This window comes from Carettochelys insculpta, chromosome 15 (assembly GCF_033958435.1).
Source record: "Carettochelys insculpta isolate YL-2023 chromosome 15, ASM3395843v1, whole genome shotgun sequence".
NCBI lineage: Eukaryota > Metazoa > Chordata > Testudines > Carettochelyidae > Carettochelys > Carettochelys insculpta.
In genome coordinates, this window is record NC_134151.1 from 20,322,923 (window position 1) to 20,338,705 (window position 15,783).

General features: G+C 40.6%; 1 long non-coding RNA gene across 2 annotated transcripts in view; it reads left to right on the plus strand.

The window, feature by feature from the left end:
- The window catches only part of LOC142021206 (uncharacterized), a 96,753-nt gene that overhangs the window by 53,831 nt on the left and 27,139 nt on the right, over positions 1-15,783 (plus strand). For both annotated transcript variants that reach the window (XR_012647620.1, XR_012647621.1), the window contains exon 2: positions 14,534-14,685. This is a non-coding gene — a long non-coding RNA (uncharacterized LOC142021206). The remainder of the gene's footprint in view (positions 1-14,533; positions 14,686-15,783) is intronic.

A 15,783-nucleotide genomic window follows, 5' to 3' on the forward strand; every position in this document is an offset into this window, starting at 1 on the left:
CCAATCCCATCTCCACCTGCTGCCAGCGTGGGCCCAGACTGAGACCCTCCTCAGAATCAATATCCTCCTTCTGCCTACCAATGGAGCTAGCCCAAGGCCACTGCCCTCCCTGCCTGACAAGCATAGCCAACTTTCTGACAAAACCAAATCAAACACCCTTGCCCTGGCCCTTCTTTGAGGCCCCTCCCCACTCCTCCCTCCTTCCATTACTCACTCTTCCCTACCCTGACTCACTTGCCCATTTTCACTGAGCTGAGGAGGGTCCCTTTTTCATTGGATGTTTGGTTGAAACCCAGACACCTGGCCAGCCTACATTGGAACATTCCAGGCCAGTTGAAGGCCCCTCTCTTTTGAGTGAGGCCAACATGAACTTGCTGTATGTTCACTCTACCTCAGCTGGTCTGTGTTGGCCAACTTGGGATGCTGGGCTATAAAATTGCAGTGTAGACATCCAGGATCAGGAATCCTGCCAGCCATGAATGTTTTTCTGAGTATAGATCTACCTCCAGTCACCTAGCCAGCTGTGTATAGAGATTCTCAACTAGAATATGGGAGCCACTGTCTGTGTCCTTTGTCACGCCATTTCCCAGCTTTTGGCATAATGGGAATATCTGGAAGAAGTTGGGGACAGACAGGGCTTCCTTATGCATGACCCTTAGAATGGTTGCCAACTTGGATGGACCAGATGCCATTGCAGCAAATGAGACTTCTCCATCTGGTCCAGGAGAGTTAGCAACCCTAGTCCTCAGCTATGACTATTAAAAGCCACACCACCCTAGCAGCAGTTAGCAGTAACACAATTTAGAACACACTTGAGGCAGCTCCAGTCTACCTTGGGAAAAAGAGCGGACACACAGCTGATGTCAGGCTTGAGAAGGAGCCAAGAGCTCCTCTTGCAATCTGTCTGTCTGTCTGTCTGTCTGTCTCTCTCTCACACACACACACACATATGTGCACTCACCAGCTCCAGTAGTAAAACATTGAAATATGGAGTAGTCAGCAGGCAAAATAAATGACAAACATTGCGAGAGAAAGCAGCAGAAAGCAGAACAGAGAAATAATCTAGTGAAAATACTCTCTTACAAAAATGCAGAGGGCATCCATTTTTGAGGAGGCCATTTTTTTAACATTGAGGGGATGGTGGAGGGGATGGAACGAGTGCCCTGCTCTTTTGTTTGCTTGCTTCCCTCCTCCCCCAGTACATACCTGGTCTTCCAAAGTGTGTCTGTGCTGCAGTAAACCATCTTCAGTTGGGCTATGTCATTTGACACACATTAGCTACGTCTACACATGAAGCCTACATCGAAGTAGTTTATTTCGATGTAGCGACATTGAAATAGGCTATTTCAATGAATAACATCTACATGTCCTGCAGGGCTGGCAACGTTGACATTCAACATCGACGTTGCACAGCACCACATCGAAATAGGCGCTACAAGGGAACGTCTACGCACCCAAGTAGCACACATCGAAATAAGGGTGCCAGGCACAGCTGCAGACAGGGTCACAGGGCGGACTCAACAGCAAGCCGCTCCCTTAAAGGGCCCCTCCCAGACACAGTTGCACTAAACAACACAAGATCCACAGAGCTGACAACTGGTTGCAGACCCTGTGCATGCAGCATGGATCCCCAGCTGCAGCAGCAGCAGCCAGAAGCCCTGGGTTAAGGGCTGCTGCACACGGTGACCATAGAGCCCCGCAGGGGCTGGAGAGAGAGCGTCACTCAACCCCTCAGCTGATGGCCACCATGGCGGACCCCGCTATTTCGATATTGCGGGACGCGGATCGTCTACACGTGCTCTCCTTCGACGTTCAACTTCGAAGTAGGGTGCTATTCCCATCCCCTCGTGGGGTTAGCGGCTTCGACGTCTCGCCGCCTAACGTCGATGTTAACATCGAAATAGTGCCCAACACGTGTAGCCGTGACGGGCGCTATTTCGAAGTTAGTGCTGCTGCTTCGAAGTGGCGTGCATGTGTAGACACGGCTATTCTGGCTTTAAAATTACAGGCTACATCTACACAGAGCCATGCTGCCAGCAGCATGATGCAAAGGAGGGCTCTCGAAAAAGCAAATGATGGGCTCATTTGCATAGTCACATGGCTAATTTGCATATTCCCCTGGATTCGCTCTGCTGGCAGAGGCTGCTGTTGTCAGAAAACATGACATGTAGGTATGGTTCTGTTGGCAAAAACCCCCTTTGTCAGCAGCCCCTCATCCCTGCCTTTTAGAATTTTAAAAAAGTTTGAGAAGAATGTGTTGGATTAAATTGTATGGAAATCCCCAGTCCCAGTTAGACAGCATCCCTTTGCTGTAGTCAACCTCTGATCCATGGCAGAGAATCCCCACATTCTAGATATGGATGATGTAAAAAAGAAAATCTCTATAGTAAAGCAGGAAGGAAGAGACCGAGGACTTAACAGGTTGATGGCAACTTCCTGTGTCTAAATCTTTGTAAATCAGCACATCTGTTTTCTTTCCACGGATGTATTTGCTAGCAGTAAATCATCAAACGTAATCTATAAGGGAAGGATATATAGTTTAGGGCGTTCATAATGTTCACTTATCACGGAGAATAATGGGAAGGGTAAGTAAGATAATTTCAGTCCTATTAAGGGCTAAGAGATGACCATGAACATGCCAATAATGGAACACAGGCATATGTTGTCAGTATAACTTAACACACTTTAAAGTATAATTAGACTGAATCCCACATGTGACATATATAAGTGAAATTCACAGATTTATGTTTTGCAGAAACACCTTTTGAAATTTTTTTCTTCTCTCTACAGTGTTTGAAAGAGGTTGGGTGCCTGGGATGGCTCGGGACAGAGATTGTTGTTTACTGTCCCACCTAAGTTACTTCAAATTCCAGTGAGTTCATTCTCTCTGGATATCTTAATACTCTCCTATATCACAAGGATGTTGTGTGGGTTCATTAATTCATGGTTGCTGAACACTTTGAGGTTGTCTTATGAAAGATTCTTTGTAGATGTCAAGTTATTGTTTTGATTTAATGAAACTACATTTCTCTCCATGACACACCATTCATCTCTCTCCTTTAACTGTCAAAACACCCAGTTTTACATTTGTATTGAACTACTCCAGGGAGAAATGAGCCACAGATACACTGTGTTGAGGTTTTTATTGAACAGGTCTCTTGTGGGCTTATTCCGGGAGCTTTAACTTAAGATCCTAGTTTTATGGGAACTGTGCATCTACTGGAATATTTTGGCTTTGATAATTCATGGACTAGGGTGAGTTTCTTGGAGCTGGGATCTCAGAAGACAGATAAAATATGAGAGAAAAGACAACTTCTAAAACAAACTCAGAGTATCTTTTAAGGGTTTGCTACAGCATTTTATGAAAACCCTAATTTGCTGCATAAAAGGGAATATTTGAGTTATTTTTTATTTGCTGGCTGTCCTGGATCACTTTAAAGTCAACCTAAGTAGTCACAGTAATAGTAGAATGAGGGCTTCAATGAATCATACATAATTGATGAATAGCTCACCACAGTATCTCTGAACTTTAATTTAAACAGCCCCCAGCACCGATAGCAAAACAGGATCACTTCACTGTTCTACAGAAAGATGAGGAGTTATGAAAAAAGCTGTCCCTTTTTCAGCTTTCTTTTCAGGCTCGGACAACTGATTTCAGTGGCATTAGGATGACCATCTCACTCACTTCCATGTGCTGAATCAGAGGCTTGCCTCCAAAAACATGCACAAGTGAAACTGGGAGGGGTATTGCAGCTGAGAAAGCTGAATGTGAAGTATCTGTTTGCACTTGTAACCCCTGGTGAGTGTATTATAAATCTTTCTGTGTGATCCATGAAGGACATGTTGCTGTAGCAACTTCTGCTTTTAATGCAGAAGGTTCTCTATTTGGTCTCCATTGTATTAGCCATGACGGTGACTGACACATGCATTTCCACTCCATTTATCTGAGGAAGTGGACATGAAAGTTCATGACCTAACAAATTTGTTAGTCTCTAAGGGTATGTCTACGCAGCAAAGTTATTTTGAAATAACTATGCAAGCATCTATACAACACAGCCACTATTTTGAAATAGTATCAGAGGGGTAGCCGTATTAGTCTGGATCTGTAGCAGCACCAAAGGGTCCTGTGGCACCTTATAGACTAACAGAAAAGTTTAGAGCATGAGCTTTCGTGAGTTAACTCACTTCTTCAGATCTGGTCCTGGAAATCTGCAAGGCCAGGTATAAATAGGCCAGAGCAAGGCTGGGGATAACGAGGTTAGCTCAGTCAGGCAGGCTGAGTTGTATTGTCATCAGTAGATCTGGAGGTGTGAACTACAAGAGAGGGGAAGCTGCTTTTGTATTTAGCCAGCCATTCACAGTCTTTGTTTAATCCTGAGCTGAGGGTATTGAATTTCTCCAAAGAGAAATTGCTGAGCTACAATTCATCTGCAAATTCAATACCCTCAGCTCAGGATTAAACAAAGACTGTGAATGGCTGGCTAAATACAAAAGCAGCTTCCCCTCTCTTGGAGTTCACACCTCCAGATCTACTGATGACAATACAACTCAGCCTGCCTGACTGAGCTAACCTCGTTATCCCCAGCCTTGCTCTGGCCTATTTATACCTGGCCTTGCAGATTTCCAGGACCAGCATCTGAAGAAGTGAGTTAACTCATGAAAGCTCATGCGCTAAACTTTTCTGTTAGTCTATAAGGTGCCACAGGACCCTTCGGTGCTGCTATTTTGAAATAAGTTCCAATTAGCAGATGCCTGATTTTAAAATTGGTAAACCTCATTGTACAAGGAATAGTGCCTATATTAAGAAGGGTATTTTGACACAGGGGCTGTGTAGACGGGCAACAGAGACTATTTCAAAATAAGCCATAGTGTATCCAAGGGCTCTATTTCGAAATAGGTTCTGTTGTTTGTAGATGTTCTATTTCAAGATAGCCGCGCACTGTTTAGAAATGCATTTTGTGTGTAGCTGCACTATTTTGGAATAAGCTATTAAGGACTAATGCTGCTGTGTAGACATAGCCTAAGGTGTCACTGGACTGTTTGCTATTTGTGACACATGCTGGTTATGGTGTTAGCCAAAATTATTCAATCTTCTTTCTCAGAGCGCTAAAATAAGTCAATGTTTTCCAAATCACAGAATATCGCCCCCACCTTCTGCCTGCTCAGAACCCCTCAAACAAACCTAAAAAATCTCCAAAAAAAATCTTCCCTCATAATGAGATTGTATTTCATCTCTTACTATTAGAAAATCCCTCCTCTGTTTCAAATGCATAATAATCTAAAACAAACCGTACCAAGTTTGTGCTCATTATGGCTATGTCTATACTTGCCCCCTTCTTTGAAGGGAGCATGGTAATGCAGGGTGATGGGAGATTACTCATTAGGCAGATTCTCCCCTGCAGCAACTTCAAAGTGTCAAACTTCAAAGTGCCAGCTTGCTGTGTAGTCATGGGCGCTTCGAAGTGCCCGTGCTACTTTGAAGTGCCTTTGCTCCTCTAAATTTTGGGGAACGGCTACATGCATGCCAACACTTCAAAGTTTGACACTTTGAAGTTGTCGTGGGGGAGAATTTGCCTAATGAAGTGCTGCAAATGCAATGCAGCACTTCATTAGTAATCTCCCATCACCCTGATGACCATGCCCCCTTCCAAGGAGGGGGCAAGTGTAGATGTAGCTTAAGACTAAACAAATTACTTTAAAATTACTTTAAAAGGCAGATGTATTTCTAATTGCTCAATTACTTAAATGCTGTGTTTGCTAATGCTAACTTAAAATGTAAGCAAATGCCTTTTGAAGAATTAATTTGGTAACTAATTTTGACATGTAATTGTTTTAAAATTAGTGGGTGCTGGAAATACTTGAGAGCTAGTAATAAAGTAAGGCGTAAGTAATTGTATGACTAAGCAAGAACACATAGCAGGTAGTAGAATTTAATGTATATATTTAGATGAGCCTATAAGGCCATCTGATTTTAGCCTTGTGAGAAATATGCTACCTAGAGAGTTTGCCTTACTGTCAGGGATCCTGTGAAGGATCCCAAGGAAATTTGGGGTGTTCATGGAAATGGTGCTGATGAAGTCCATGGGATTTCCTACTTGAGTAGGACAAGGAGAATTTATCAGTAGGACAGAAGAACTCTTTATCAAATCATATTTCATAGAACTGGAAGGGACCTCAAGAGGTCATTGAGTCCAGTCCCCTGCACTCACAACAGAACCTATCACCATCATTGACAGATTTTTTAAAAATGTAACCTGCTCTAGAACTTTGAAGGGCCTCCCCTCAAGTACTTTGCTCACAACCCTCAGTTTACAAGACCAATGCGCTAACCACTGGACTATCCTCCTCCTTATTTGGTAATTAATGATTTGAGGTCCCAGCTGAGAGCGTCATCCTGTTACTTTAGATGCTGTACCAACATATTCTTGCCTTGAAGAACTTATAAATTACAGAGACAAAATAGACATTGATAGTATTGTAAACAGAGGTGCAGAGAGATGAAGTGACTTACCCGAGGTCTTGCAGAAGTTAGTGTTAGAGCTTTGTTTGAAAGTCAGGAGAACTGAGTTTTCATGTCCTAGCCACTGTTCTGAAGAGAGCATCTCTTTAAAATAAGTTGGAAACTTAATCTTGGGAAAAGACCAAGCTGAGTAAAGGCTTGTAATTTTATAATGTCAAAGTGTATCTCTATTGGGTTGAATTTGAAGCAGAACATTTGGAACTAGGCTTTTAAAGTTATTTTGCGGTTGTATTTCTGATGTGGAAGAGATTTGTGAGGCAAAAGTATTGACAACATTTTAAAAAAGTCCTGATGAAAGCTAAATTTCATCTTCCATATCTGTAGGTACAAACAAAAAATGATTATGAATTGCTTCCAGTTGATGTAAGGAATTTATTTATCCATTCTTTTACTAGAGTGTCTGCTGAAATTGAAGTTCTTGATTAATGATCTATGGGAGGGAACACTTGTGAAACCTGCTGTTGCAGCCATAAAAAAATTATGAAGGGACTTAATGGATTATATAATAGATGAGTCCTATAACTGAGTGCAGGAAGATAAACTACTTATGTGACTGGACAAAATATTATGTAATGGGAACGCTCATCCGCAGCTCCGAAAAGTACCCTTCTTCCCAGCTATTTATGTGGAAATATGCCCAATAAAGTTGCTCAATAACTGAGTCATCAGAAATAACTTTAAATAGTGCGGCTAGATGTAAAAACAACTCTAGGTTACAGAATAACTTTGTCAACCTTAATGGAGGAGATAACATTTAAGCACTAGGCGCTTCCCTCCCTAAATTAAATTGAGGTTGGGGACGGTCCTGAGTTTTATTTTCAATGAGGAGAATGAGAGGAAGAGGAGCTGAATATTAACTAATCTTTTTGAACAAGATATGCTACAAACCTGTGGCTCATGCTACTAAGTTTGAAAGGCATGTTGTGTGTGTGCGGCATCAAGGGAGCGATTCTGTAACTTATGGATGGCCCAGGAAGAACCAACATACTAGATCATGCCAGGCACTGACACTTTTATCTTTTCAGTCTGAAATCCTTTTTAGCTCAGATCTTCACAGGTATTAAGGCACCTAACTCCAGTGCTTACCAATGGGAGTTCAGTGCCTAAATACCTTGAAGGATTTGGGCCTCCATTCCTAGGCAAAACTCTGACTGAAGTGAAGGCTGGCAAAATTTAAAAAAAATATTGTTTAATTTGAGGAGAAACTTAGTTAAAATGCACGGAAAAACATCTTCTTACTCTTTATTATTGGTACAAACCACATGAAATTGAGGCTTATTTGCATAGATGTTTGCATACAGAGGCTTTTTGTGTGAGCTAAGGAATCCTCATTTCCACAGTTTCACAGCTCATTGACTTCATAGATCCTTCATTCTGCAGATCAGCATGTCAGAGAGATTCTTGTAATGCCCCAGCACTCTACTATTTGACTTTCAAAATATTCTATAGTCTATGGGGAAGGGCTCTACCAACTGATAACTGTATGTAAACCAAACATTGAGAAGCAGCTCTATTGCACTTTATTGAAGTCCATAATTTATTTTAATTAGTTGTACTCAATAGCCTCTTTCTTCACTGGTGGAGAAAAATAAGTATATATTTTCAGTATGCTTCCTGCAGATTCAAAATATCTAACTACCTGCCTGAATTCTTGCATGTGCAATAGGTCTCTGAACATGAAAACTGGTTGTTAAGCATACAGCTACCTATCCATGCGTATATCTGTATGCCCAGACAAGTGGGTGTTTGCCTAGGTAAGTGCAAGAAGAATAAGGAAGCTTCAGACTCTCATTCCTGAGCTACCGTATGTGGATTTCCAGAAGGAAAGAGTCAACTTCAGTCTTCTTCCTTAAGGCATTCTCCAACTTTCATATCAACCAACCTATTCATCTTCTTGTTCTCTTCTTAAATCGCACTCCTCTGTAAACAGCATGAGACTTCACTCATCAGAGGTTTGAAGAGCTTTGGGTTTTTGGACAGGAATAAAGCATTTGCTTTTACAGGTGAAAATATAGCCCACTACATTTCTGTTGCATAGCAAATTTAGCATCTGAAAATTCTCACACATGGTAGAATACTGTGTAAAAACGGCACAACATTTCATTCCTGAAGTTATTTAATCTTGTCAAAGAGGGTCATTTTGTTTATATTTATCTTTGTGATCACTGGGGATGGAGAGGTAGTAACCTTAAAACTCTGAGACCGCATGATGAAGGTATAAAGCAATTTGGCACTTTCCAATTTAGTGACTATAAGCCATATCCAGTAACTGAAGTCTGACTGTAATGAGAACAAGATTAGGTTCAGTCTGATGCACCTAGAAATATGAACATATTTCTGACCCCTGAGCCTGTGGTAATAATTATGTAATCTAAGCATAGGACTGGAGTACAGATTAGAGCTGATTGAAAAATGAGGTTTTCTGCAGACAACTTTCATTTTAAGGTGGCATTTTGAATATGAAATATTTTGATTTGAAACCGTTATCATAGTGCTTTATGAGTGCTTTGGTTTGAGAGCCTCAAGCACTCATTCCCTTTATAGGCTGGACTCCTTCATTGGAATACAATTCCCATGCTGCAACCTAACTTTTAGTCTCATCAATGAAAAGAAATTTGTAGTTTGACAAGATTAATTATCTACAAATCTATGTTGATTTGCATCAACTGTATTACTGTCTTTTAATTCTTTATTGAGTCACATATTTGCTCTTCCATTGTCTTGCTTAGGATCAATGTCATACTGACAGGTCTATCATTAACCACGTTGTCCCATTTACCCTATTAAAAACATTGGCACAACATTAGCTTTCTCCTGGAACTTCCTCAATGTTCCAAGAATAATTGAAAATAAGTAACAATGGCTCAGCAGGCTCCTCACCCAATTAATTTACAACTCTTGGATGCTGGTTATCTGGACCTGCTGATTTTACAACATCTGATTTAAAGAGCAAACATTTACCATTCCTTTGAATTTACCTTTGCAATGGGAAGTTTCATTATCACATATGTCTACACTCTCCCTATTATTTTTACCCAAACATGGAACAAATATTCATTGCATACATCTGCCATTTCTACATTATTATTGAAAGGTTTTTCTTCATCTAATGTTCTAATTTCAACAAACCAAATCAACCAAACCAAACAAAACAAAACAAAAAACTGAAAACCTTTCTTGCTGCTAACTCTGTTTGCCATGGATTTTTTCTTGTGTCCTTTTGCTTCTTTTATCCATTTTCTACAATTCTACTTTCTGATTTATATTCATTGCCATCATTCCCTTTTCTTCCACTTGTTACGTTGTCTCTTAGGCCAAGTCAAATTAGGATATGCAACTCCAGCTATGTCAATTATATAGCTGGAGTCAACATAGCTTAATTCATGCTTGTGCACCATCTCCACTGTGGGAGGTTGAGTAGTACTGCATGAGAACCTATAAAACAGGTGCAGACAGGGGTGCCCAGTGAGTTTGATTTTGCGCATCCCTACCAGATGTGCTAAATTGAGATCCAGAAGATGGACTGCAGCAGTATTGATCTTCGTGTATTGAAGATGTGTCCTTTATTTTTATTCTTGACAGCTTCCTCCCCTTCTAAGGCAGTTTAGGTTTTTAGTTAGTATGGCTTTCTTTCCCAGTTACAACTTTTGTAGCATCTAGCAATGTATTCTTAAACCAGTCCCACAAATCATTCATATATTTCCATTTCTCAGCTGATTTGACTCATAATTAATTTTTTTCCCCAGCTTGAAATAAGTTAGCACTAGTTTGTGCTTTGTGCATAAATGTGCTTGTCATGATCTCTAGTACCTAAGCTACCACTAACTTTTAGTTCTTTGATCAAATCCTTTTTATCTGTCAATCCAAAGTCTAGTGTAGAGTTCCCCACATTCGATATAACACTTCTTGAGTTAGAAAAGTGTTATCTATAATATTTAGAAATTCCAATGATATTTTAGTACTGGCATCATGAGAACTTCACCATAATTTTTTTGCTTATTCAAATTGTTTTCAATTAGATAACGTTTTCCACTCCAATCTCAACCTGTGCAGTATTGCTGAGAGATGTTCAGCAGCTGCTACATTTTACACCAATGCTGGCCATGATTCCACCATATTCTATAATGCTGGGGTGAGCAAACTTTTTACATCAGGCCCCACTTTTTGCCCCTGCAATTAGCAGCACCCTCCCTCATCACCCCACCACCGGATAGCCCTGGAAGTGAGCATTGGTTTCCCAGAAGTGATGTGCTGCAGTCCTTCAGCAACAGTGGTGGCAAAGTCCCTGGGGGCTGGGCGGATAAGTCAGCTTTCTGTTTCTTTTTCTTTTGTAAATCTTGGGTTTTATTTTTCATTCATACAAGGATAAAAGACCAGCAAAGATTTTCATAAATCTCCTTTTTTACTGATGGGACCCACAGGATCATTTCTCTGACCCTGACAGTAAACAGAAAGAGGTTGATGGTAATTGTGCTAGTTTTGTTACTTACCCTGTTTCTTACTGTAAGGGATACTTATCAGGAATGAAACTTTAAACAAAATATGTTCCTCTCTCTTTATATCAGACTCTCAGAAGCATTGAAGCAAGCCCAGACCAGGGCACCTCAAGGAATTAAGTCTAAACACGACTTATAAAGCCTTTTGTAATGTGTGGTGCAGGCTGTATGCAAGAGTTCAGCCACTGCTGCTCACTTCCCCACAGGACGCAGATTAATCAAGCTGCTCTCCTGCAAGGCAACACCCTCCTTCCAGGAAAGACACACAGAACAAGCTGCTGCCTTGTGAGGGTTAATGGGGGGGAACACCAAGAGACAGCTTACAGCAGAGCTCAGCGTAATAGGGGCAGAGTGGCTGTGGGGAAGGTAACAGAGGCTGCAGAGGAGGGATGGGGTGGGGGGCAGCCCAATCGCACTTCATCCCCATGCAAAATTTCATGTCCCCCAAGAGCATGCACCCCTACTATAATGCATAGGATAGCCTATCTGTTTATCCCCTGAAGTTGCAGCCATACTGGATGAGCAAGTCCTGCTTGGGATATCAAGGGCAATGGTATGCGAGGAACTGCCATAGAGTTAGAGAAAACTTATTCTGTTGAAGATGTCCTGGACCAAGACAAACACCAAAATTAATATGTGCATAAAATAATGAGAAACACTCGGGTGGATGCTGGATTGCTGTTTGAAGATGTCCCCTTTGCACAAACTGATTAAACACACTTTTTGGCTACTGTACCAGCATAGGGTAAGCCAATGTACATTATATTGGTGCCATGTTATTTCTGGGACATGGCTGAGGAAAGGAGCTGTGTTGTAGCACTCCTGCACTCAGACAATTCCCATTGGCAGAACTGCTGCTAGTACACTGTGGCAGCTGGACCTAAGCTGCTCTCTATTTTTCTGGTAGACAATGTCATTCTCAGCCAGCCCAGACTAAAGCCTGGTCTTAGATTATTCAGGTGCTATCATATGAAACTATTTCAGTTAACACAATGGAAGTACAGGTTAGCCTCTCTTGTTCGGCACTGTGGGGACCAGACTGGAGTCAGGTGAGAGAATTTCCTGGACAACAGGTTGTCAATATTTTCTAGCACATTACCAACAGTTCCACTGCTTACTAGGCTCTTAGAAGACATTTAGGGATAAATTACAGCTAAATAACAGCACAGAACACTGAAAGCCAGGACTGGTGACTGTAAACAAACTTTATGGGACCGTGGTAAACTTGGCCACACCCATGGTAATTGGTTATCTGGCTAACTAAACTCATGCTGGATTAGGGAGTTTGTTGGACAAGAGTGTTCCGGCTTACTGAGGTTCAGCCTGTAGTGCTCTAAATGGGGCTATCAGAACTCTTTTGATCCATAGGCACTGGACATCTAAGTTATCCTTCATTCCAGGTCTCAACATCCAGAAACATTCCTATTTGGTTTTAGGAATAAGGGGCTTTCAAAGACTGGGGTGTCCTTTTGAAAAGCCCCTGTCTACACAGGTGGTGTGAGATTCGAAAGCGGCACTTTCAAATTGCTGTGGCTGCCATAATGCATATTCATGGCAGCGCCTCATCAGCATCTTCTGACCTCACTCATTATTATGCCCCTTCCAAAAGGAAGGGGCTAATGTAGACGTGGCTTAGGAGTGAATCAGGTGGTTTGTAACACTTGAGGATGACTAAGGACTTTTGCCATGTGACAATATCAAGTTTCAAACCTCAGCCATTTCAACATGAAACCTACAGGGCTAAAAGAGAGAGGAAGCGGCAAGAATGCTTCCAAAATAGCAAAGATTGTAAATAAACCAGCCCCAAGTTGCTGAACTGCTAGAGAATTTTCAAAAAGTCATTTTGGGGAAGACAACAAGCCTCTGAAAATTGGGATTTTTTCACATACAGCCATCGCTGCTCCTCTTATATAAATCTCTCTTGTTCTAGTTAAACATATACATGCACATATATTTTAGATTAAAGCTGAGTGTTAAGAAGCAGCAGGTTGTCATCCTATGGTGGTGGGTGTATTTACATATCTCCACTGCACTGATATCACTTATATGTGAAATCATTTTGCAGAAATTATAACTATGCAAGCTGCATAACGAGGAAAGGTTGAGTTTATCTGATGTGTATGAGCTGTGCATACTTCCAAAGAATGAACAACTGCAAGGAGAATGTTCATAATAAGAGGTTATGAAAAACTGTGATGATTTTTGACTGAACAAGTATAATTAATTTAATCTTAAACCAATTCAAAATATAAATAATGCAGCACCCGTTAATGGGGCCTTTGGTTGGTCAAGTGTCAAGCCAGATTGCACAAGACACTCATCATAAAATATTAGGAGGAACAACTTTCTTAGTTATGTAAGTCTGTTGTAGAATATAAATAAAAGATTCTCTCTTACTGGCAACTGTTTTTTTTCCTTATTATAAGCTTTCTGATGTTGAACTTCCTTGTAATTTTAACATACACCAGCATCTTAGAAGCAGCCTCAATCTCAAACAAAAAGTGCCTAATTTATGCTTTCTGTTCAACTTTCAAGTTTTTAAAAAAACCTTGTGAATTCTGAGGAAGAAGCATAATTTAAGAATGAAACCTTTACTTTCAACCCATGATGCAGATTCTCAATAGACACCTACTTATAGTAACAATTCATTAACTTGCATTTCAAAAATGCTGAGAACCACACAGAGCTTCTTGGAATGCTCTTGACAACCTCTTCCCCTACATTATTTGCTTTTTCAACCAAAATAGCATGTTATGTCACCAAATCATTTTCCTGCATTTAGGTTCTGGAATGATACCATTACTGATGCAGTTGTGAGCTCTTGCAGATGCCTCAGTGCACTGAATGATATATTTCCTAATTTTCTGAAACTGTGCAGACTTTTGTCCCCTCTGTGTCTATTAAAGTCAACAGCATCAACATCACTAAAATACACGCACAATACTCTGAACTCATAATTTGCTCATATGAGCCTTTATGCTAAATATCTATAGCCAAATAAGATGAGTATAACCAATAATTCTGATCTCTTTATGCGAGAGACAAGGCATGTGAGATAATCTTATCTTGGATCACCTTCTGTTGGTGAGAGAGAGACAAGCTTCCAAGCATATAGAGAGATGTTCTTCTGATTTCTCTAATATCCTGGGACCAACAACATGGATATCTCTTTATTTAAGAAGCTAATCTCTTCTCCGCTAACTTCTTATACTACCTGGATTTCTATATCAAACACAACCCCATCCATAGCTTAGTGAGACTCACCAGTAAATGCAAATCTGACAAAATAAGGGATTGAAATCAGTAGCAAGCCAAAGGTTTGGTGAACCCAAACCTGACTGCAAGCTGCACTGGCATGGGAGCAGGGTGTGTGCCTTGCAGTATTATCAGTTATGATGTGTTATGAGGCAGTGTCTTGCTAAGAAGTGGCTGGAACATCAGTCTCCTGATTTTGATGTTCAAAATAATTTTGCAGATGGAGTAAAGTTTAAATGTTTGTGTCTCTTCCTATGTGCAGTGGGTGCCCAGTGGAAGATCTCCATGAGCTTTGGTCTTCAGGTGAGCTGCGAATGCTGATAAAGCCACAATTCCTCTGGAAATGGAAACCTACACAACCTCTAATCTCATCCCACAGGATACTCCCCTGCAGCCAGATTTTTAAAGACTGAAGTAAGATAAATAATGAATCCTTGTAACGTATGGGTCTTGCATCAACTACAAACAGATGGTAGAAAGATAGCTAGGTTCTTATACAAATTTCATTAGAATCCTATCTGCAGCTTTAGGTGCCTGAATGCCTCTAAAAAATCTGTCTCAAATTTTGCTGCTGATTGAATGGAGTCATATTTTAACATAGAACTGTACACTTCCTTGTATGATATTTACAAACTTCTTAGCATCTGCAAACCCTCAAGAACAACTGAAACTGTCAGTTTTGTCAACAGAACCCATTGGTTTAGGTTTATCAAACTTGATATCAAAACCTGTTGTCCTAATGCTTCCTCCAAACATGAGATCCATGTATCACGCAGCCCCGTTACCCATCTTTCTCTATGAGAATTGTACCAATAGGTGCTAAGATATTTTGCTGTCTTAATACAAGAGGAATGGAGTAAAAACTTTGTTATATTTAGGCTTCATTAACAATTCATATAAATTGAACCTGTTCATTACTATTAATGATATCTGTAATTAATAGTTCATCTGCAGTGATGCCTTTATTAAATAACTTAAGGATACCAGGACTTCTGAGCAAGAATTTAGTGGCCATTATTTCATTTACATCAGGATCTCCTGGGATGGAGTTTGCCATATCTGTGATCATGTGCTCGACCATTAGAAGTTTTCATGGCTGTATTTGGTTTTCAGTCCAGAATCAGGGTAGCTTAGTTTGTGCTGGCAATATACTATATCCAGGCTGAGATTTTCAGAGTTGCCTAAAAGGTTTGGATAACCCATGCCCCTTTGAAAAAACCATGCAGTAAGCTCTTGGTGTAACATCTTGGACCTATGAAAGCCTATGGAAGTTTTGCCCCTGAATTCAATGGGACCAGGATTCTTTTCCTTACTAGCAAGTTAATAAAACCCTGAAAATTCAGGACAATTTTTTGTTCTTACTACAAGAGTATCCTCTTCATGTTCTTCCATGCCTTACCCCTGTGGAAAGCAGCTGCTTTTCTTCAGTTTCTTATTCACACCAGAGAATGCCTGTTATGTGAGGCAGTGAGTGTTTGGAATCATTAAAATTTTGATCCAGTGTATTTGGGC